The sequence below is a fragment of the Castor canadensis genome, chromosome 13 (assembly GCF_047511655.1).
Source record: "Castor canadensis chromosome 13, mCasCan1.hap1v2, whole genome shotgun sequence".
Taxonomy (NCBI): Eukaryota; Metazoa; Chordata; class Mammalia; order Rodentia; family Castoridae; genus Castor; species Castor canadensis.
Genome location: NC_133398.1, coordinates 79,553,650 through 79,572,330, shown reverse-complemented (window position 1 = coordinate 79,572,330; position 18,681 = coordinate 79,553,650). Strand labels below are relative to the sequence as shown.

At 40.7% G+C, this 18,681-nt stretch overlaps 1 protein-coding gene across 11 annotated transcripts in view; it reads left to right on the top strand.

Annotated features, from left to right (window-relative positions):
* The window catches only part of Prune2 (prune homolog 2 with BCH domain), a 268,230-nt gene that overhangs the window by 198,817 nt on the left and 50,732 nt on the right, over positions 1–18,681 (top strand). Inside the window, exon 1 of one of the 11 annotated variants that reach the window (XM_074052092.1) lies at positions 17–152. The exons of 9 other annotated variants lie outside the window; for them this stretch is intronic. The gene's annotated coding sequence lies outside the window, so the exon portion shown is untranslated. Of the gene's footprint in view, positions 1–16; positions 153–239; positions 852–18,681 lie in introns of those variants that run through there. One more of the 11 variants, XM_074052091.1, reaches the window with a different exon arrangement.

Sequence of the window (18,681 nt, the reverse complement as noted above, 5' to 3'; positions counted from 1 at the left end):
TGCTGGGAAGTTGGAGGGGGTGGGAAGAGGCGGTGAGGGGAGGCCAGTCCTGCCCAGCCCCTCGCGACTGACAGCTGGCAGCTGCCTTTCTCATCAACTCCTACCGGAAGAGCTGTGGTCTTCTGCTTGCCCGCCCCTTTCCTGGCCATCAGGTAATTAGCAAACACACACTCTGCATAGCTTTAATCCTTTTATTCCTTTATGTCTCTAATGATGAAAATGGAGATAGAAAAATCTAAGGAAGTGACAATTTTGAAACTGTTTAGGACTCTCTCCTGATAAGTATTACAAAGTGTGTTTCGATTACTTACTAGACAAGCAGGAAAGCCCTGGTAGTGTGATTTTTTTGGGTTTTGTATTCTAAAAGTTATTAGAACTAGTAACGTCTACCTTTCTATTTTTCTAATAAATCTTGTAACCCTTAAATCTTAATTTCTAAGCTGCAGAAATAGGTCATCCTCAAACTTTGCTTTTCAAAAAAAAGACACAGAAAGAATATTCTACATGAGACTATCAGTATTTCACTGAGAAACTAAGGCATGTGAGGAACTAATTGCAATTACCATCTGGCCAATTTCAAACCAGAAGTACATAGGTTGTTATATTCCTGTGTGGAAACCAGAGGACAAACTTAACTCTTACCTGGTAGAAGTGATTTAAGGTATGATTCTGCAGGATTTAAGGTACGAGTAGGATTTAAAGAAGAGGGGCATAACCCTCTCCGATGAGCTGAACACGGTTTCAGTCATAGGTAAACTGCTGTATGAATACAGACAGCTTCCAGAACCATTGCATCCAACCAGATGGCTGCCTCCTCCTCTCCTACAGAGAAAAACGGGAGCTGCTTCCAAGTGAGTCATTTCCAAATCTTCACTTGATGAAAGTTTTCTTCAAAATTGTAAATGATAATATGCAGAGAATGTAAAATCTTGGGTAATTAGATTAAAATGGTACCCAAAGCAAATGACCTATGGAATTTCTCTTAATTGATGAGAGACTTCTTAGCTGGGAGGGCAAAAATACTACTTCGATAGAAATGTCTCTATTCAGGATAGTGAATGCTTTGCACTTTAAATTGCTTTAAGTGGGGTGGACAGAGGGAAAGAGAGTGGGGGAGATGGTGGGGTGATCTAACCGATGTACAGTGTAAGGCTATTCACAATTGTCACAATGGATCCCAACCCTGTACGATGGATATATGTTAATAAAAACTCAAAGACAAATTAAAGAACGAGATGAAGCTGTTGTCATTCAAAGTCAGCAGCACCTGAACACTCCCAGGAGATTTAGCTTTGTAATGCAAAGTTACCCTTTATGTCCTAAATAAGGTCTAATGTCCCATAGGTACTTCAGGACAATGAGCCAGATTCCCTTTGCATTAATAAGAAGGGACATTAACTGTTTTCCAGTGGTTAAGGCTCTCTTTGGTACATCCTAGTGAATTTCCACTTCCGTTCTATTTGGCTTTTCTTTCTGGAGTGGCTTTGTACTCCAGGAAAGATTTCTGTCTTCACTAAGAGATAGCTCTATATAAAGGTTAAAGGACCATGATACTTTCTTGCTCCTTAAGCTTCATGTCCCCCAACTGGCTAGAAGACAAGGCGTCAAGTTTGTGTATAGATTTAGGTACTGAAATAAGCTGCAACATGAAAACTTTGGTTTGCCTACAGCAAATAAAAGCTATTTTTTCCTTCTTAGTTGGCCTGCAGTTGCTTGTCCCTTGTTTGCCATGGCAAGATTTTGCACAGAGGCTTTCCATAAACCAAGTTCCAGCCAGAGTTGTACTTATACATGGGATTGGTCTCTCAATTTCTTACCAGTTCAAATTAATAATGCAGTTGGGGAAAAGGAAAAGGGGTGAGAAGTGGCAGAGGCAAAAGTAGCAAAAGATAAAATCGGCCCCCTGGTAACCTGTCTATATCAGAATTGACAAAAAACATTTGGATTTGGCTTCTTCTGGATTAATATTGGCGGGAATCATAGGGGACTGGTGGATGAGTGCATAAGAGGAGCCTAGGAGGGGAGGTTAGAATAATAAATGCCCCCAGGGTCTGAGCCACTGAGTAAGTCAGATCTGTCTTATTCTGGTAGTTGGCTATTTACCTACTGCAATTTTGATAGTTATTCAATGCTCTGTCTTGTTATTGCATCTTAAAGTTCAAATGTTAATGTAATATAAGCTGAAATAAATCTTAGTATTATTTTTGACTGTTTGCATAATCAAGAAACAAGAAAATAAGCCCAAGCTAGAGGGAATAATTGCCCTAAGATCACCCAGTCAGTGGCTAGGCTGGGCTCAAACATAGAGGTCCTAGCTCTTGATCTTCTTGCTCTCAGCCCAGGAGCTCCCACAAGCTCTTCAGCAAAATCTAGTCCACGCATTTAAATTTCTCAAGGCTTTCCAAAAAAAAAAAAAAAAAAGTCTATCACACTTCTATTTTCAGGATAAAGTGGCATTTCCTAATTTCTTTACAATCTTTACACTTACATACATTTAGGGAAAGTGAAACTAAACTTCAGTCTCAGAACTTGGGCATTTATTATGAACAGGGTGTTATCTGTAAGGATTGCATGTGATACAGAGGTAATTAGAATGCAATTTTTTAATCTCACCCTAGTTGGGAGGAAGAAGTAAGACCAAATCCTTGTAAAGGACAGATGAAATCAATTCCATAAGAGGTATACGCAAGGGGTTCTGGATGCTTTAAGGTGAGAGAGGGTTGCTGCATTTCTTTGTTGTGGAGGAGCAAGTACAAGATTCACAGATGGGGTAGAACCAATAAGTTGGGGTTAGCGTTTCAACTGGAGAGATTATGGCAAACCAAACTACTATCAGGAGAGCTATCAGTTGGACTTGGGAGACTAGGACTTCATTTTGCATAAGGGCTACAGCAATTGGGAAAGCTAAGGATGGATTGGCCTACATGGTTGACAGCCAGGAGGAGCAAACACAATAGTTTGTATCAAATGTGTGATGTTGGCAGTGGGAAGCCAGTGTGTTTTGAGCTAGGTGTTGGATTGACATTGGAATGGCTGTGGTGTGGGAGAAGTGGTAGGGAAGATGGGAAGTGGTATCCCATCTAAAACACCATCAAGGCTGGAACTATGTCTGAGATGGAAAGAATGGAGGCAGTTCTAGAACTGCAGACATGAAGAAACGGATAGTGCTTGAAAATGAGGAAGATAAGTTAACAGAGAGCTGCCTGGAGAGGAACTGGCAAGCTTGATGATGGTAGGGCATCATGCCATTCATTGTGACCGAGAGTTTGCAGGCTTGGTGAGTCCCTTGATGTAAGTTAATATAAGAAAACTTGAGAAAGTATTAAACTCTGTCCTCATCAGAACAAGATAGAGGCAGCAGAGAAAAATGGCACAAACAATGTATACACATATGAATAAATGAGTAAAGAAAAAAAAGGAATGAGATAGAGCCAACTTGGGCTGTGGCACTTGCTGAAAGTGGAAATTTATGTCTGACTCATCAGCCTTACACCGGACTCTGATCTCTGACTATACATCCACCAACAGCACAGGCCTGCGCATTTCTGTGTTTACACAGAGTGGGGTGTAAAGAGGAGGATGACATTTTCCTCTGGCTGTCTTCCTCCCTCCTTGAACAGTAGCTATGTGACTCATCTTACAGAGATGGATGGGAAACACCCAGCTCCAGGACAGGGATCAGGCCAAAGGGTACCCATGACAAGTTCTAAAGAAATTCTGACTTGTAGGTTTTAACCACAGAGTAAATCTTGATTGTGGGCATAGGGGCCGGGGAGAAAAAAGGGAGAAAATAAAGCTCCCATGTAATCTATCTTTACTAGTTCCCTGGTTTACCCACAGACCAGGTACCACCTGTTTTCTAGACACTTCCAGTGTCTTGAAACATGGAACTGAAATTCCATGGTGATCACTCATGACACTTAGCCCCATCTGTGCTGTTCTATGTGAACTTGTATGTGTCTTTTCCTCTTTATTTTATTTTATTTATTTATTTAGATTTTAGATTTTCTGAGGGCAGACTGTATCTCTGACCCATTCACTTCATAATACACCCTTCAGACTAGTTTAATACTTTCCACATGGTTACAGCACTCGTGTGATTGTCAACTTTTACCTGAACAAAAAGTCTGAGAAACAAACATTGAACATCAGAGAGAAGCCACCTCTGCCAAAACTGGTGGGAAAGCAGTTTGGAAGTCCTAGGCAATAACCACGATGGTTAATAGGTATAATTTTGTCTGGAGACAGAGATTTTTCAAAATCTCTTCCAATCAAAAAATTGAGAATCAAGCACAAACTTTTCATACTTCCAAACCCAACACGGAAGTCCCATTCATAAAGCCACCATTGCCTATGAAGCAAGACAACTACCAAAGGAATAAAAATATCACCAATTAGCAGTTACATTCTTCTACATCCAACTTCCAGAAACATCAAAGAAAGGTTGGAAATTCTAGAAATAACTCTTTCTAAAATAAGATAGGAGTGAAACCACCACAGTGTGATCCCAAGAGAGCAGGTGAGTGGGAAGTGGACGGAGGACAGGTAAGATGAAGGTGAATGGAGCGCTTAGAGGATTGCACTATAGAAAGATCTGTATTGGTACCAGAGAGATAGCAAACCAGGTCATTGGCAAGCTTTCTTTGTACATTAGACTAAGTTCAGAGACGAGCAGATCTCCTGTCTTTGCTATAAGGGCAGAGATTGGATTTCCTCTGATGAAACTTACACAGAAATTTTCATGTACTTGCCAGTGTATTACTGGCTTGATGTGTGTGGCAGGCCTTACACTCTTACATTTATTTCTCAGTACTTTTATTTACCAGCAGGGACCTGTAACCAGAAAATGTGATTTATGTCTAAGACAGAGTCAAGGAATCTCACTTAATTCTGTCATTGTGGGAATGACAATTATTTTAAAACTTAGGTATGTTTTTCAATAATTTATATAGCTGTCTACATTTATACAACAAAGACATACCAATGAGAAAAGAAGTGGCTAAAAGAATCAATTCTCCTTGTGAGGCTGGCAAAGCTGTGTGATTTCTGGATGGATCCCTCAGGAGAGGATGAAATTAATTAAGTCTTGTGAGTTAGCTTCTTAGAATGTAATTATACTGTGCAGCAGGGCACATGTAAGTGAGGGGTTCCTCTCAGTCTTGAGGGGCCTAACTTGGGTTTTTCTCTCTCCTTCAAAATCTCATCAGGTAGCAGTGGAAGGGCTTTCTGGCAGAGGAGATGAACTGAAGGATCAATATGCTTCTTCCAGAATAAAGATTCTCCTCATGAAACTGGGTATTCTGGTGAAGATCGGACACTGTAATAGTTTGCAAGGACCCCATAACAAAGTACCACAGTAGCCAGGTGCCAGTGGCTCATACCTGTAATCCTAGTACTCAGGAGGCAGAGATCAGGATGATCCAGTTCAAAGCCAGCCTGGGAAAATAGTTCTCGAGACCCTATCTCTAAACAGCTCGTCACAAATATGGGTTGATGGAGTGGTTCAAGCAGTAAGAACACCTGCCTAACAAGTGTGAGGCCCTGAGTTCCAACTCCAGTGCCCCCCCAAAAATAAAATGAAATAAAAAGAATGTGACATTGGGAGCCCTGGTGGTTGTGTGATTGGTGACAGGCCTCAACTCCCAGTAATAATTTTTCATGTTTCAGTGATGAGTCTAGGCAGCACTTTGGGGGTTCTGTGACCACCTTCAAGACTCACAATGTAGAATGAGCACTAAGTATAGTAAAAGTGATGACATAATAGGGCTTTTGTCAGACACTTCACTCATCTCTTTGAAATGTGTCTCATCACATTCATTTTGCAGATGGGGGAACTAAGTCTTTACTGAGATCAAGCAGCTTACCAGTTACCTGGTTAATAAGAAGCAGAAGTGGGACTGGTCTCATTGACCCCACTATGTTAGAGTGCCTCCCTATCTGTGAGCACTGTTTTCCTTAAATTGGTCTGAAAGGCTAACGGGAACATTCATGTAGGAGAATGACCTTGGGATAGAGGCATGAAGGAATAAAGACTTTCAACTTTCCATTGGAAATCTGAAGGAATCCAGAATCTTCAAAGAGCATTGAAACCTTGAATATGGCCTGGGCTTTTCTCATTGCCCAGAAGCTAACTTAAATCTGCTAGATTCCAACCGTTCAGAAGGTATTAAAAATGAGAAGCAGATGCAGGAACAGAATAGGGGTTCTGGAGTTGCCCTGAAGTTCCATAAGTAGTCAACTCTTCCTCTTACCTCCCCTTCCCTTTCACCTGTCTCTGAGCAACACATGCTGGCAGGCAAACGATCAGTGCAGGCTTTTAAAAAAATGACCTTAATGTGGTCAAAGTAAGTAATATGCATACATGAAAATGTCACAGTAAAATCCTCTATTTTGTGTAATTTGTATAAGCTAATAAAAAAAGAAAAAAATGATTGCAGACTCATAGAAGTAGAGAATAAAATGGGCAGCTACCAGGAGCTGGGAGTGTGAGGAAGGAGTTGGTTAAAACCTTGGTCGGAAGGTTCAAATGTTCAGTTAGTCAAGAGGACTAAGCTTTAGGCGTTTATTGCAGACTGATCAGTAAAAAAGCATTGTATATATCAAACTACTAAAAGAGCAGATTTGAAATGTTTCACACAGAAAATCATTATGTGAGAGGAAGGACTTGTCAAATTAATCTTGATTCAATCCTTTCACAATGTATGTATCAAAACATCCTATTATACCCCACAAATATGTTATACATACAAGTCCTATTTGTCCATTTAAAAATATGTGTATATAAAATGGTGTCAGGGCAGTCTCTTCCTTCATGATAATCTTTCATATACATTTAGGATTACAGGAGTGATATGCTTAAGTGCATTTATCCAACAAATATAGGAAAGTCAGCTAATTTCAAAGATCACTCCACTTGTACTTCACATGGGATCTAACCCTGAGGTTGCATACCAGAGCATGCCACATGTAAGCTCCCTGAGAGCAGTGGCTTTGTTTGTTTACCACTGCATTCACAGAACCCTTACATGGCTCAGGGTCAGAGAGAAAAAAGACGTCCACAGGCGTACACTTTCTCCCAGTCTGTTTTATCAGTCAGGCCAATTTTGGGTACCTAGTGACAAAAAAAAAAAAAAGTCCAGTTTATCCTAGCTTAAGGTAAAAAGAACATTAATTGGCTCATATTGTGAAGAATTCAGGCTCTAACTTGGTTCTAGGCAGAGGTAGAGAAGGAAGCTCAAAGCTTGCAGTCTGTGTTCATCTTTTTCTTTCTCTACTTGTCTCTGTTCTGAATGTAGGGTTCTTTCTCCACTGTGCCCTCAGGTTGACAGTACCTTCAGCTGACTGTTCCCACAGAAAGCATTCCTTTTTCCCAGAGTTTCCAACAAAGTCTGGATGGAGTCTAACTGGAACCATTTGGAGCAAGTATTTATCCTAGAACCAATCATGGTGGTAGTGGCATAGTCTATGCTGATTGGCCAGACCTAGTCACATGGCTGTCTCTGAAGTAGTCAGGAATTAACCACAGCCCTCAAACCAAATTCAAAAAACCTCAAATTCAATGTGATGGACAGATTACTCTCCAAAGGCAAATAGAAGTGCTGTTCTCAAAACAGAAAAGTGCCTGGGCAGGATGGGAAATAGTTACATCCAAATGTAGCAGCCCCCTTTTTTTAAAATTTTTTAATTTTTTAAAATTTTATTATTCATATGTGCATACAAGGCTTGGGTCATTTCTCCCCCCTGCCCCCACCCACTCCTCCCCCTCCCTCTCCCCCCCCACCCCCTCAATACCCAGCAGAAACTATTTTGCCCTTATTTCTAATTTTGTTGTAGAGAGAGTATAAGCAATAATAGGAAGGAACAAGGGTTTTTGCTGGTTGAGATAAGGATAGCTATACAGGGAGTTGACTCACATTAATTTCCTGTGCGTGTGTGTTACCTTCTAGGTTAATTCTTTTCGATCTACCCTTTTCTCTAGTTCCTGGTCCCCTTTTCCTATTGGCCTCAGTTGCTTTTAAGGTATCTGCTTTAGTTTCTCTGCGTTAAGGGCAATAAATGCTAACTAATTTTTTAGGTGTCTTACCTATCGTCACCCCTCCCTTGTGTGCTCTCGCTTTTATCATGTGCTCAAAGTCCAATCCCATTGTTGTGTTTGCCCTTGATCTAATGTCCACATATGAGGGAGAACATATGATTTTTGGTCTTTTGAGCCAGGCTAACCTCACTCAGAATGATGTTCTCCAGTTCCATCCATTTACCAGTGAATGATAACATTTCGTTCTTCTTCATGGCTGCATAAAATTCCATTGTGTATAGATACCACATTTTCTTAATCCATTCGTCAGTGGTGGGGCATCTTGGCTGTTTCCATAACTTGGCTATTGTGAATAGTGCTGCAATAAACATGGGTGTGCAGGTGCCTCTGGAGTAACCTGTGTCACAGTCTTTTGGGTATATCCCCAAGAGTGGTATTGCGGATCAAATGGTAAATCAATGTCTAGCTTTTTAAGTAGCCTCCAAATTTTTTTCCAGAGTGGTTGTACTAGTTTACATTCCCACCAACAGTGTAAGAGGGTTCCTTTTTCCCTGCATCCTCGCCAACACCTGTTGTTGGTGGTGTTGCTAATGATGGCTATTCTAACAGGGGTGAGGTGGAATCTTAGCGTGGTTTTAATTTGCATTTCCTTTATTGCTAGAGATGGTAAGCATTTTTTCATGTGTTTTTTGGCCATTTGAATTTCTTCTTTTGAGAAAGTTCTGTTTAGTTCACGTGCCCATTTCTTTATTGGTTCATTAGTTTTGGGAGAATTTAGTTTTTTAAGTTCCCTGTATATTCTGGTTATCAGTCCTTTGTCTGATGTATAGCTGGCAAATATTTTCTCCCACTCTGTGGGTGTTCTCTTCAGTTTAGAGACCATTTCTTTTGATGAACAGAAGCTTTTTAGTTTTATGAAGTCCCATTTATCTATGCTATCTCTTAGTTGCTATGCTGCTGGGGTTTCATTGAGAAAGTTCTTACCTATACCTACTAACTCCAGAGTATTTCCTACTCTTTCCTGTATCAACTTTAGAGTTTGTGGTCTGATATTAAGATCCTTGATCCATTTTGAGTTAATATTGGTATAGGGGTAGCAGCCCCCTTGATCAGTGGTTTTGCTTTCTGACATTTCAGTTACCTGTGGACAACCATGATTCAAAAATATTAAATGAAAAATTCCAGAAGTTAACAATTCCTAAGTTTTGAATAATTTACTACATATTATTATAGTTATACTATTACTAGTTATGACTATTAATCTCTCACTGTGCCTAGTTTATAAGTTAAATGCTGTCATAAGTATGCACATGTAGGAAAAAACATAGCATGTACCACATGTGATACTGTCTGTGGTTTCAGGTGGGGAAGTCTATGGGGCACAGGACAGAGCCTCTAGAGGACAAGGGGGGACCACAGTGCAATAAAAATGTTAGCGATGGTCATCCTTTGTAGTAAAAGTGGGAATAGTTGTCCTTCAGATGTTCTTTTTTATTGTCTATTTTACATTGCATACATAATCTATATAACGTAGAATTTGAAATAGAGAATTCTATTTTAATATATAAAATATATTTTCTAAGTTTTCTACAAATAGCATATATTTTTATAGTGAATAAGCAGCCTGAGAAAATAAAGAAGGAAAGGAATTCTCCTTATACCAAGGGGCTTCCTTTTTTTTGTTTTGGTGGGATTGGGGTTTGAACTCAGGGCTTTACGCTTGCAAAACAGGTGATCTGCCTCTTAAGCCACACCTCCAGTCTGTCCTGCTCTGGTTATTTTGGAGTCTTACAAACTATTTGCCTGGGCTGGCCTTGAACTGAGATCCTGAGGGATTTCTTGTTAGCATTTCTTCTCTTGCCTAACTTTTTTTTTTTTTTAATCATTTTACTGACTCCTGCTAATTCTGCTTCCTGGGGGTTGGGTCTCATTTTGTCACTTCCTCCACCCTTGTCATTTCTCAGGACTTTGAGAGTTCCTCAATGTTTCTTATGTATTTAAAACATCAGCTCTTTTAAAAACTAAACCATTTGGACTTCATTTAAAATTTCAAGGGGACGATATCTCTTTAAAAACATTCACCCATACTACATTAAATTTAATTGCCAGGTGTTTTTTTTAAACCTCTGGCAGATAAGAATTCCCTGAAAGGAGTTTTGAGCATAATTTTGGGACATTTTTGCATGTGTTTTATATGACATTGTGTGATAATTTGTTACTTCACCATGGGACCAGTTGAGAAGCGGCTTTCTGATGGTTCAGGTGCAAAGTTGATGCCTAAATTGAGCGGAGGCAGAGCATCACCTGTTCAGGTAATCAAGGCCTAGCACAGCTTCGTGGAGACAAGGAAAATGGAGACCCTTGTCAGCCAGATCCCTGAGCTCACACTCAGCTTGTTCAACTAGCATCTTACCATCCCAAAGTGGCTTAAAAAGCTTAGAAAAATCTATCTTGTACTCACTCCCAGGACATTTACTAACCCCCTTCCCCTTAAATTGCAGCAAGAAACATATAACCCGAACTAGGCCATCTTAGCCTCTTGAAATGTACAGCTCAGCAGCGTTAAGCATGTTCACGCTGCCATGCCCACATCTCCACACCTGTTCACCTTGCAAAACTAACTCTGTGCCTTTCCACAGCTCCTCATTTCCCGTTTCCCCAGGTCTTGGCAACCACCATTCTCCCTTCTGTTTCTATGAATTTGGCTACTTTAGGTAGTTTTGATAAGTGGAACCATACAGTATTGTCTTTTGAGCACTGCCTTATTTCCTGTAGCATTATGTCCTCCAGAGTCATCCATGTTGTAGTCTGTGATTGGCTTTCCTTCCTTTTCAGGGCTGAATGGTACTCCCCTGTATGTATGTACTTTGTTTTCTTCATTCATCTATCCGTAAACACTTGGGTTGCTTCCATTTATTGGCTATTGTGGCTGAGCCTGCTGTGAATGTAGATGTACAGTTATCTCCTCAAGATCCTACTTTTAGGATCCTACTTCCTAACCAGAAGTAGGATTGCAAGAACATGTAGTAACTCTATTTTTAATTTTTTGAGGAACCATTGTACTGCTTTTCAGTACATTGATTGCAACATTTTGCGTTCCTACCAGCAGTGTACAAAGGTTCCAGTTTTTCCACTGCATTTTCTTAATGATTTCGGTGCTGGACGTCTGTTTACAGATTTGTTGAGCATTCATATAGCATCTTTGCAGAAATGCCCAGTCAAATCCTTTGCTTACTTTTAAACTGGATTATTTATTTTGTTGTTGGGTTTTTAGAGTTCTTCTGTGTATTAACTCCTCATTAGATATATGATGTAAAAATGTTTTAAATGTGTTCTTCTATTCAATAACTTGCCTTTCACTCTTTTTTTTTTTTTTTTTTTTTGGTGGTACTGGGGCCTGAGGCTTGAACTCAGGTCCTCATACTTGCTAGGCAGGCAGTCTACCACCATGAGCCACTTTGCCAGCCCCTTTTTCGTGTTGGATATTTTCGAGATAGGGTCTCTCGAACTATTTCCTCAGACTGGCTTCGAACTGCAAGCCTCCTGATTTCTGCTTCCTCAGTAGCTAGGATTACAGGCATGAGCCACCAACCTGCTTGCCTTTCACTCTTGATTGTGTCCTCTGACAATAAAATTTGTTAAATTTGATGTGACAGTACCATTTATCTATTCTTGTTTTTGTTCTGTGCTTTCGGTGTCATATCTGAGAAACTATTGCCAAATCCAGTCTCATTGAGCTTCTCTTGTGTGTTGTTCTAGTTTTATAGTTACAGGCAGTATGCTTTGGTCTTTAATCCATTTTGAGCAAATGTTTGTTTGTCACTAAGGTCAGGATCTAGATACCCAGATTTTCCAACCATTTGCTGAAAAGATTGTCAATTCCCCAGTGGATGACCTTTGCACCCTTGTCAGAGATCATCTGATCATGGCTGTTGTTATGCCAGTGTCATATTATTCTGGGCACTGTGGCCTTATAATCAGTTTTGAAATCAGGACACGTGTCACCTCCGACTTGGTTCTTTGTCAGGATTGTTTTGACTATTTGAAATCCCTGGCAAATCCATATGAATTTAAGAATGAATTTTTTTATTTCTTCTAAAAATACCATTAAAACCCAGGGCACCACTTTTGAAAACCACATTTATGTTCTAAGTTTTAACAAAATTAATGTAATGACAACAGCAATATCTAATTCTTACGTTGCATGAGTTATGGTACACCAAACAATGCTCACTAACTCATGGGAATTCAGTTACTTGCTTAGGATCACTTTTTTTTTGGTGGTACTGGGGTTTGAACTCAGGACTTCATACTTGTGAGGCAGCCTCTCAACCACTTGAGCCACTCCTCCAGACAGAATCACATATTTTAAAAGATCAGAGCCAAGGTCCAAGTGCAGGCAGGCAGTCTGACTCCAGAGTTTTGAGGCTTAGCTGCTATCCTGTACCCTTTCTGGAACAAATAAAAGTACCACAAAGTTTTTCAGTCTGCATTTGTCAGGTTCTGGTCAAAGAGGCCCACATATTGCATGAGCTATGTCTAGAGCCTTGCCTCCCAGAGTTTGTTCTTCATTAACAAGTAACTCAAAAGAACAATAGCAAAAGGAGGGAGGGAGAGAGGAAGGAAGGAAAGATGGAAGAAGGAAGACAAAATATTTCTCAGTCAAAATGAGACACACAAAATCAAACAGATTTATTTTCTGTAGGGCATTTCATAGTCTACAAACAGGGTCATGTGGACTGTGAAGCCCCAGAGGAGGATGTAATATTTATGGTGTTTCCCCTAGTACCCAGCACAGAGCCTTGGCATAGATCTGTGGAACTGATTCTCTGAGCACAGACTCTAGGAAGTATGGCTTAAATGTAAGACCACAGCCTCATTGTCTCATTTGTCCCCAGAACACTGGAGGAACACTCAGGTCTGCATCTCCCTAGTGTGTATCCTATGTCTGCCCCCCAGTCCTTAACCTGAGCTCCTGGGGAGCTGAAGCAGTGGACTCCAGGAATCTCTATCTTGCCATAGGCTTCTTCCTGGCCTTTGCTAGGAAAGTCACTGAGGTCAGTTTTCAAGCACAGATAGTGACTGGGTGGGGTTGAAAAGATAAAGGAATTTAATGCTAGAGGAAGGCAAGGAACAATTGACCCATCAGGAAGGAAGTCCAGAAAATAAAAATGGGATGCTATATTTCCAAAGAGACAAAACACTGGTGCCTGTACCTGTGTGAATTCCACAAACATTCCCCAAGAGTTAGTGGCTGGCAGTGTCCTCAGGCCCTCAGGCTGCTGTGCCATTAGCCCAGCAGGAGCTGACAGTGTCCTATTCTGGGTGAGTGAGCCTCACCTGAGCTTCTTCACTGTGAGGGGCGACAGAAAATAATGTCCACCAGAAAACAATGCTGGACTTGGGCTGCGGCTCAGTGGTAGCGCACTTGCCTAACATGCACAAGGTCCTGGGTTCCATCCCCAGCACCACCACCAAAAAAAAAAAAACTCTAGAGACATTTAAGTCAGATACTCTGTTGAATCAAAGAATTGGGGGGTTGTTTGTTTTCCTTTAAGGACAGAAAGAAAATTAACAATCAAATAATAACAGTAAAGTCCAAAACTAAACACACACACACAGAGTGAATCTAACAAAATAGACAAAGCAGTAAAAGGAACCAAAGTGAAAATAACGGACGATTGGAGGAGAAAAGCTATTAGAATGTAGTGTGCAGATGTTGAAACGCAGACTGCAAAACAAGGATTGAATTAGATGAATCTCAACCAAGCTCCTGCAAAAGATGAAACAGCAAGGGCGTGAACAGCAGCTGCTATGAGAGCAGGTCCTCTTTGTGACTCACCTTAATGCCCCCACCAAACTGGACCACCAGAAAACACTTGTGAAGATGAACCAATATGACGGCATGTGGCCCGAGGGACAGTGGCACCTGTGCTGTGATGGACTCGTTGGAACCTGGGCTTTTCTGGCTTGGTACAGTGATGCTCACATTTTGGTCCACCTGTTTCGCTGACCCTGCTGCTTTCCACAGGAAAACATTAGAGCCCTGAGAATATGGCAGTGGGTGTGACAGCCTAATATTGCTACTGATAAACAACTGAAATTACAGCTGATGAAGCATTCTTTTTTTCTAATGTTAAAGTGAAGATTTCTAGAAACTTTTGTAGAATCTTATTTTCAAATGTTACCACAGGCTGTGTTTTAAAAATTGAGATAAAATAGAAAAGCAAATAATAAAAGTAAAATATCCCTTCCTTCCCATATTTCCGCCATATAGATAAGTACAATTTGTTTTATGTTATATTATATTCCTACATCTAAAATGTATATAAACATATAATTTAATGCATTCTAAACATGCTACCTTGTTACTTGATTTTTATTAAACCTATCTTAATTAATCTAAATGCCAACATATTTAGAATTTTTTTACATCAATATACTACAGTGAATTTCATGCTATATTTAGTCACTCCCCTATTGATGGACATTTAGATTAGCCTTTATATTTTTGTAAAAGAAAATTTTTCAGTTCTTAGCACAGCAACAATACAAATTCTTTGAGTGGAAAATTACCTTTAGTTACAAAATGGACAACTTGGATCCAAAGCCAAACACAAAATGGTCCAAAGTACTTTTTACCACAAAGAGTGAGGTGGTAAGAAGCTCTTCACAACTGAGTAGATGCTTCCCTCGCGGTCTTTCTTATAAGGTGAGCCAAATTCATTAAACTGAACCATCACCCCAGCTTCATGAGCAGAAAATAGGGAGGGGGTATGGATGACCAGAAGCCATTACCCAGCTAGGAGTACAGGGATGCAGCCCTGTCTGTCCCTCCAAAGCCAAGGGTTGCTCAAAAGAGTCATGGGGAAAGCCTGGCATTCCTTCCAGAAGGAGACTTGCATCTCACTTCCAGCTTGATGTCTCCTTAGACCATGGGCTTGTGAGTCTGTCCTGCTCCTGTCTGCGCAAAGGAAAAGAACATCAGACAGACTGGCAGTGAGGAGACCTGGTGCTATCACTACATGGAGAGACAGGGTGGTACAGGTGTCCTAGGTGACCCCATGGGCCGTAGTGGACTTCAGTCATTTTATAGTACCCTACCTGTGATGGGCAGAGCTGTGTGCCCCCCACATTTACATACTAAAGTCCATCCAGCAAAGGGGTACAGGTGCTTCTTAATTTATGATGGGATTATGTCCAGATTAAACCCATTGTAATGTGAAAAAATTACAAATCAAAAATCCTGGAACACAACTAACCAAGTGAATGCCGTAGCCTGGTGACACAGTACACCGCAGTCTTGGTTGTGTGACCCATGTGATGATGAATGACTAGGAGCTGCCTCTCGCTGCCTTAACAGAGAGTACCAGACCACATATTGCCAGCCCAGGAAGAAATCGGAAAAAAATTTTGAAGCATGGTTTCTACTGAATATAGAACTTTTGGACCACTGCAACACCAAAAGAAAAAAAAAATCATTAAATAGAAGCATCATCAGTTGGAGACATCTGTATTTGAAGATAGGATATTACAGTGGCAATGAAGTTAAAATGAGGTCATTAAGATGGACCCCAATCCAGTATGACTGCTGTCCTTGTAAGAAGAGATTAGGACACACAGAGGGGAAGACTTGGTAAAGATAGAAGAAGACAGCTGTCCATAAACCAAGAAGAGAGGTCTTGGAAGAAACCAATCCTGTAGAAACCTTGATCCTGAATTTCTAGCCTCCAAAGTTGTGAGAAAATAAATGTATTGTGGTTAAACCACCCAGTCTGCAGTACTTTGTCATGGCACCCAGAGGAAGATGGCATGGCCTCAAATCCTTACACACTTAATATTTGGCTCTTTACATAAAAGCAGCTGGCCCTGCTTTATGTCTGGAGCAGTCAGACTTAAGTATACTCCACGTCCTGTGGCCAGCACACATTACTGCTGACACAGCAGATGGAAGGACATTTATGCATGCTCCTGTTAATAATGTCAGGGGCATTTTGGTGAGTCCACACTTAGACTACTAAGCAGAAGGAAGTAAGAGTAAGGCGGGGCAGGCGGGCCTTGGGTTGGGAAGGGGATCCCTTGTGAGCTGGTTTCCTCAGGCAGGAGGATGGGACTGAGAGGTGGCTACGGACTGGTGGTGCTGAGCTGGTAAAGTGGGGTGCAGAGGGCACAGGAGACGGTGTGAGATTCCATCCACTCTCCTCAGTTCTGCTGCTCACTTGGGCATCCTACAGAAGCCGTTGCCCTTGGCATTGAAGACTGCCAAACATTCTGAAGAAAAACAAGTGTTCCCTTCTCTTCTCCCTCCCCTCAAACGAACCTCATTCTTTCCTAGCCAAACCCATGCCCAGTTGCTCCTAGTATCATCAAAGAGGATCTTTAATTGCTGAGGGAGAGGGCACAGTAAGTGCCTCAAAGGGTGAACTTTGCTAAATTATGCTCCACGATATTACTCTTTGTAAAACCCTTCTGCGTGAGTATCTTAGATTCCCAAGTTGTATTTTGAAGAAATGCTAACTTATCATCAGAAGTAATTTTTTTTTACTCTTTTTTTTTTTTTATTCATATGTGCATACAATGTTTGGGTCATTTCTCCCCCTTCCCCCACTCCCTCTTACCCCCCTGCCCCTTCCCTCTCCCCCCACCCCCTCGCTACCGGGCAGAAACTATTTTGCCCTTATCTCTAATTTTGTTGAAGAGAGAGTATAAGCAATAATAGGAAGGAACAAGTGTTTTTGCTAGTTGAGATAAGGATAGCTATACCGGGAGTTGACTTGCATTGGTTTCCTGTGCATGTGTGTTACCTTCTAGGTTAATTCTTTTTTTTTTCTTTTATTATTCATATGTGCATACAAGGCTTGGTTCATTTCTCCCCCCTGCCCCCACCCCCTCCCCTTGCCACCCACTCCGCCCCCTCCCTCTCCCCCCCTCAATACCCAGCAGAAACTATTTTGCCCTTATTTCTAATTTTGTTGTAGAGAGAGTATAAGCAATAATAGGAAGGAACAAGGGTTTTTGCTGGTTGAGATAAGGATAGCTATACAGGGCATTGACTCACATTGATTTCCTGTGCGTGGGTGTTACCTTCTAGGTTAATTCTTTTTGATCTAACCTTTTCTGTAGTACCTGTTCCCCTTTTCCTATTGGCCTCAGTTGCTTTAAGGTATCTGCTTTAGTTTCTCTGCGTTAAGGGCAACAAATGCTAGCTAGTTTTTTAGGTGTCTTACCTATCCTCACCCCTCCCTTGTGTGCTCTCGCTTTTATCATGTGCTCATAGTCCAATCCCCTTGTTGTGTTTGCCCTTGATCTAATGTCCACATATGAGGGAGAACATACAATTTTTGGTTTTTTGAGCCAGGCTAACCTCACTCAGAATGATGTTCTCCAGTTCCATCCATTTACCAGTGAATGATAACATTTCGTTCTTCTTCATGGCTGCATAAAATTCCATTGTGTATAGATACCACATTTTCTTAATCCATTCGTCAGTGCTGGGGCATCTTGGCTGTTTCCATCACTTGGCTATTGTGAATAGTGCCGCAATAAACATGGATGTGCAGATGCCTCTGGAGTAACAGTCTTTTGGGTATATCCCCAAGAGTGGTATTGCTGGATCAAATGGTAGATCGATGTCCAGCTTTTTAAATAGCCTCCAAATTTTTTTCCAGAGTGGTTGTACTAGTCTACATTCCCACCAACAGTGTAAGAGGGTTCCTTTTTCCCCCGCATCCTCGCCAACACCTGTTGTTGGTGGTGTTGCTGATGATGGCTATTCTAACAGGGGTGAGATGGAATCTTAGCGTGGTTTTAATTTGCATTTCCTTTATTGCTAGAGATGGTGAGCATTTTTTCATGTGTTTTCTGGCCATTTGAATTTCTTCTTTTGAGAAAGTTCTGTTTAGTTCACGTGCCCATTTCTTTATTGGTTCATTAGTTTTGGGAGAATTTAGTTTTTTAAGTTCCCTGTATATTCTGGTTATCAGTCCTTTGTCTGATGTATAGTTGGCAAATATTTTCTCCCACTCTGTGGGTGTTCTCTTCAGTTTAGAGACCATTTCTTTTGATGAACAGAAGCTTTTTAGTTTTATGAGGTCCCATTTATCTATGCTATCTCTTAGTTGCTGTGCTGCTGGGGTTTCATTGAGAAAGTTCTTACCTATACCTACTAACTCCAGAGTATTTCCTACTCTTTCTTGTATCAACTTAAGAGTTTGTGGTCTGATATTAAGATCCTTGATCCATTTTGAGTTAATCTTGGTATAGGGTGATATACATGGATCTAGTTTCAGTTTTTTGCAGACTGCTAACCAGTTTTCCCAGCAGTTTTTGTTGAAGAGGCTGCTATTTCTCCATCGTATATATTTAGCTCCTTTGTCAAAGACAAGTTGGTTATAGTTGTGTGGCTTCATATCTGGGTCTTCTATTCTGTTCCACTGGTCTTCATGTCTGTTTTTGTGCCAGTACCATGCTGTTTTTATTGTTATTGCTTTGTAATATAGTTTGAAGTCAGGTATTGTGATACCTCCAGCATTGTTCTTTTGACTGAGTATTGCCTTGGCTATTCGTGGCCTCTTGTGTTTCCATATAAATTTAACAGTAGATTTTTCAATCTCTTTAATGAATGTCATTGGAATTTTGATGGGAAT